We start from the raw sequence: 6,000 nt of genomic DNA on the forward strand, positions 1-6,000 counted from the left end.
CTGCCTCCTTAAGGGAAGTCGCTCTTCCAATCCCTTCTCTCTCTTATAAAGCGCTCTTCCCAGATCCCTCCAGAGATGGCAGATGGGAAAGGAATGCTAAAGTGGAACAACCCCACGCATAGGAACTGGGATTAAGATCTGTCCTTTCCACATACTGGCTGACCACAAGTCACAATGCTTAGCCTTTCTGAGCCTTACTTATCCAGGAGGCTAAAGCTGGCTTTGCCTTTCTTTTTTGTTTGTTTGTTTTTTTGTTTTGTTTTTGTTTTGCAGTACGCGGGCCTCTCACTGCTGTGGCCTCTCCCGTTGCGGAGCACAGGCTCCGGACGCGCAGGCTCAGTGGCCATGGCTCACGGGCCCATCCACTCCGCGGCATGTGAGATCTTCCCGGACCGGGGCACGAACCCGTGTCCCCTGCAGCGGCAGGTGGACTCTCAACCACTGCGCCACCAGGGAAGCCCTCTTTCATTCTTTCTCATCTCCTCTCTCTTTTTTCCTGTTGGATCAAACTGATAATTACAGTGTTGTAATTAAGAGCATGCATTCTGGATTCAGACAGCCAATGTATAAATCCACTTCCTTCTCTTACTGAGGGCTAGTAATCAATAGCACCAGCTATTGTTGCTGTTGTTTTTTATATTATTGCTGTTGCAATTGCAGTATGTTCTTGCTTTCAGGGTTCAGAATAATGAACGTGAAAGATGGAAATATGTGTCCATTTGGAAGATGGCATCTATTACAAATATACTTCCAGGTGATAGTCTGTCCTTTCTCTCTGCCTCAGAGAGGCGCTCACCCTCTTTGCCTGGGTAACTTGTCCTTATTCTTGAGAATATCAGCTTTCACATACCTTCCTCAAGACACTGATTCTCTACCAGGGGCCATGTGGAACGTTTTTTGGTTGTCATAACTGGGGGAAGGGGTGCTACTGCCATCTAGTGGGTAGAGACCAGGAATACCGCTAAGCATGCTATAGGTACACAGGACAGCCTGCACGACAAAGGATGATCTGGGCCAAAATGTCCACAATGCCCGGACTGAGGTCTAAGGCTTGCTCTAGCCCTTGCACCTCTCTCACAAGGCTTGGGCGAGGGACTCCCCTGAGGGCTTCCTCAGGCTCTTCAATGTTTCCACCTGCTACTTTGAAATGACCTTCATTCTCACATGTCCCCCCCCCCCCCCAGAAGTTCAGGGAGATCAGGGACTGAATCTGTTTCAAACCTCCACCTCCTAAGCAAAAGAAATTCATTTAGAATTTGACTTGGGGAAGTTTGTTAAAGATATCAAAAGGTTTTAAAATACTTGGTCAAATAAGATCATAGGTTATATCATTTCCTTGCACAATTTCCTTGATAGGATAAAAGAATAAATTAGCGTTTGCTTGAATATCACATACTCAGCGCTATCCATTGGAACTCTCAACCGAAGAAAAACGCACGACTGAAAACTTGTGAGTTAAGTTTTATTCAGGGATCTTACTGTGGACTCTAGCCTGGGAGACAGCCTTCAGATAGCTCCGAGGAACTGCTCCAAAGAGGTAAGAGAGGAACAAAGATATACACCAAGTTTTTTGTTGTTTGTTTTGTTTTTGTTTGTTCTTGTTGTTGCTGGAAAGAAAAACATGTAGTTGAACATCAAGAGAGTACTGTGAATTACAAAGAACAGATTTCGCAAGTTAATCACTTTAGTGCTTTTTTATGTATGGGAAGATGCAAGAATCTGGATTCGTTGAAATTATTCCTTAGATATGCAGTCTTAACTATCTAGGGCCAGTATCCAAAGCAAAGAATTCTGCCTGTTTTTCCTCCATCCTGAATTCCCTTGAGGTGTACCATGGGTGGGCAGCTGCAGGGGCTAATGGCTTGATCCTTGTAGAACAGGAATGGCAGGCAATATTCTTTGTTTACAGCGCCCCCTGTTGGTCATAAATTCGACCAAGGTTTGGGAGGCATCTGGTGACCAATTTGTATCACAACTCTATGATGTCTCATTCCTAGGTCAGAGGAGAATTTCATTGATAGGACACTCAATATGCTAGTTTTGGATTAGACCCTGTTGATAAACTAAAGTTTTCTGGATTGTCTGTCTTACCAGTCCATTGTGATGCTGATACTGTTTTCCCTTGTTGCTTCTTCCTATACCTAGAGTTGCACTATTACAATTATTCTATATAGTTGTATATGTGATCAATTGCCTTAAGACATTCGGCCATCATTCATTTTGTCAGAGGCCCGATTACACCTTGGGTAATGCAAGAGACAGCAATCTTATAGAATAGACAGGATATAAATAATATAGCTAGTAACATTAATAAGGTCATAGTATAGCAGAGAAAGACACGAAGCATAAACAGTTAGAAAACCACAAAGAGAGCAAATTAAAATGATTAGTATAACTAGTTTTAATCTGGATTGCAATAAGCCATCAAGTCCGGAGGGGAGTCGGCTGGAGAAGCCAGAATCTGGAGGGATCAGTAGAGGGAAAAAGATAAATGTTTCATCTTTGTTTACAAAGGTATACTTTATCATTTTGCTGTAAGATATATTTTGCGTAAGAGGACAGGGTTTCTGGAAAACAAAGATTAAAAGCCAGTAATATTTCAGGCAGTCATAAAATTATAAATCGTATTTATCAGTTCATTCAGTCCCATGGAATTAATTCCTAGTGATCTGGATGAAGCCATCAGGTTTTCCATTAGAATTTTTAATTTCTTACCCAGTTCAATGGTATGATCTGAAAGTCATCAGAAACCTTATTTGTCAAAAAGTCTATTTTATGAATCATCTTGAAGATCCTCCTTTTGTAAAAAGCATCAGAGTAAAACAATGACTGTCTATAAATGACAAAAGACTTAAAGTGGCATGGTTAAAGATCTGATTATAATGCAGTTGAAAAGAAACTTGGTTATTTCTGTGACATACAACATTTTAAGACAATAACTAGAATTATTACTGATAACATTACACCAGGACATACCAGATTTTTAAGAATTCCATATAATTTTTGGAATATCTATATTAATGATACTTACCCATACAGTATAACCTAAGAAGGTTTATCACCTCTTATTTGACAATGTTGCCCATGTAATTTAATATCCCAAATAAACTCAATTAATTTAATTTATCTCTTTGGGATGTTTCAGGGTCCCCTTGAAACATCCTCCCAAAGTTAGCTAGAAATTCATTTAGAATTTGACTTGGGGGAGTTTGTTAAAGATATCAAAAGGTTTTAAAATACTTGGTCAAATAAGATCGTAGGTTATTGTGAAACAGTACTTATTCATTCAACCAAAGTGACAATAAAAAAATTTAAAGGCAAATACAGAAAGTTACCGCAGATTATTGAAAAGGTAAAGAAACTTTACAGTCCGTTGTCAAAAGCAGATCAATATTCCAAAAAACCTTTGTTCTCTTAACACAGAGAGAAAATAAAATTCTAGTTTTGTACCAGCTTACTTTTTTTTTTTTTTTTGCGGGACGCGGGCCTCTCACCGTTGTGGCCTCTCCCGTTGCGGAGCACAGGCTCCGGACGCGCAGGCTCAGCGGCCATGGCTCACGGGCCCAGCCGCTCCGCAGCATGTGGGATCTTCCCAGACCGGGGCACGAACCCGTGTCCCCTGCATCGGCAGGCGGACTCTCAAACACTGCGCCACCAGGGAAGCCCCCAGCTTACTTTTAATATTAAAATGTATTTACTCAAATTTTATTTTAACTAAGGTGTAAGCAATTACAAACTGTCTTTTACATTAGCATTCTGTAGATTGGCAAAATTATAGACACTATTTATGATTTCTAAAAACTTGTGCTTTTTTATAGAAAACTTTTTAATTAAGTGGCAACAAACATTATTTATTAATAGTCCTAAATATATTTCTCAGTGAATTCAGTTTGGGGTGAGGGAGACTTTGCAGCAGTTTGAGTTTAAAAAGACCTCTTTTTGAATGAAATAATGCCGTTTGCAGCAATATGGATGGACCTAAAGATTATCATACTAAATGAAGTTAGAAAGAAAAAGGCAAATACCATATGATATCACTTATGTGTGGAATCTAAAATATGACACCAATGAACTCATCTATGAAACAGAAACAGAAGTACAGATATAGAGAACAGACTTGTGGTTGCCAAGAGTGGGGGGGAGGGATGGATTGGGAGTTTGGTATTAGCAGATGCAAACTATTATATATAGGATGGATAAACAAGGTCCTACTGTATGGCACAGGGAACTATATTCAATATCCTGTAATAAACCATAAAGGGAAAGAATATTAAAATATATATATATATATGAATCACTTTGCTGTACAGCAGAAATTAATACAACATTGTAAATCAACTATACTTCAATAAAATTAAAAATTTTTTAAAGTCCTCTCTGAGCCATAATGGAATGGCTTTGTATTTTCCCAGCTCTAGCTAGCTAGGACCAAGGACACAGCTGAATTTCACAAGTCATGGTGGATGAACAGAAAAACACACACAGTACCTTTTGGCAAAACAACAATTGAAATCGCTCAATTATTTATCATTTTGGAACTTCATGAGAAGCTGGGAAGTCTCAACAAAACAAAAATGTTCTCTGAAGGTTCCAAGGGTATTTAAAAAGTTTTCTATTGTCCTTTTAGAATGTTTGCAATTTATTACCTTATTGGAAAATACAAGGAAATAGGAGGGGAGGGGGCAAGGAAAAAAAAACAAATAAAAAACAAGGAAATATAAATGTATATACACATGTTTATGTGTACTTGAGTTTATAGCACCAATATTTTGTTTTTTAATGTTTTATCGGATGCTTTCCTAATAGATTACATCTTTATATACTATAACACAAAGATAAAGGGATTGTGAAAAAAAAGTGATCATAAAAAACCTATTTATGGGGCTTCCCTGGTGGCGTAGTGGTTGAGAGTCCGCCTGCCGATGCAGGGGACACGGGTTCGTGCCCCGGTCCGGGAGGATGCCACATGCCGCGGAGCGGCTGGGCCCGTGAGCCATGGCCGCTGAGCCTGCACGTCCGGAGCCTGTGCTCCGCAGCGGGAAAGGCCACAGCAGTGAGAGGCCCGCGTACCACAAAAAAAAAAAACAAAAACAAAAAAACCTATTTATGGACATTTTATTTTTCAAATGGTTTTAAAATTTGTTAAAAAAAAAAAAAGACCTCATTTACTCCCCTCATCCTTTTTTTCCTTTGGTTTCAGATTCTACCTGATTGAGCGAATTAGGTTCAGTCTCATGTCATTGTGGGCTATATTTACATTTCTGATTTGTAGAGATTTGCAAGACAAAGACAGTTGCTTTTAATTTCCCAAAGAACTGGTCTGCTTCCTAATCGTTATCAAAAGATTGATGTACCCAACTACATTTTTTAAAATTTGCTTTTATTAGTCCCTGAATATGAGCCCCCATTTTACTTTATAGTGTGTGGGCTCAGGTAACCCTATTGGTTTCCTTTAGTATGTTTAATTAATATTGCCTGAGAAGCAGGACTTCCCTGGTGGCGCAGTGGTTAAGAATCCACCTGCCAATGTTGGGGACACGGGTTTGAGCTCTGGTGCAGGAAGATCCCACATGCCACGGAGCAACTAAGCCCGTGCACTACAACTACTGAGCCTGCACTCTAGAGCCCGTGAGCCACAACTACTGAGCCCATGTGCTGCAACTACGAGTAGCCCCTGCTCGCCGCCACTAGAGAAAGCCCACACGCAGCAGCAAAGACCCAACACAGCCAAAAGCAAATAAAAATTTTTTAAAATAATATTGCCTGAGGAGCAGATTTATATGCCCTGTCTTATAACATCAGGCAGGGAAACCATTCCCCAGTAAGACATACTGTCTATCCCATAATATAGTTAGGCAAGAGAGAGGTAACCATCTTATATAAAGCCCTTTCGAATACACCAATCATTATAAACTTTCATCTCAATTCTATCAACACTTATACCTTTATCTTCAGCTTCCGTTAGGGCCCCATCAACAAGTCTTGGTCTTACAAGGAATC

The sequence above is a fragment of the Lagenorhynchus albirostris genome, chromosome 19, assembly GCF_949774975.1.
Source record: "Lagenorhynchus albirostris chromosome 19, mLagAlb1.1, whole genome shotgun sequence".
Taxonomy (NCBI): domain Eukaryota; kingdom Metazoa; phylum Chordata; class Mammalia; order Artiodactyla; family Delphinidae; genus Lagenorhynchus; species Lagenorhynchus albirostris.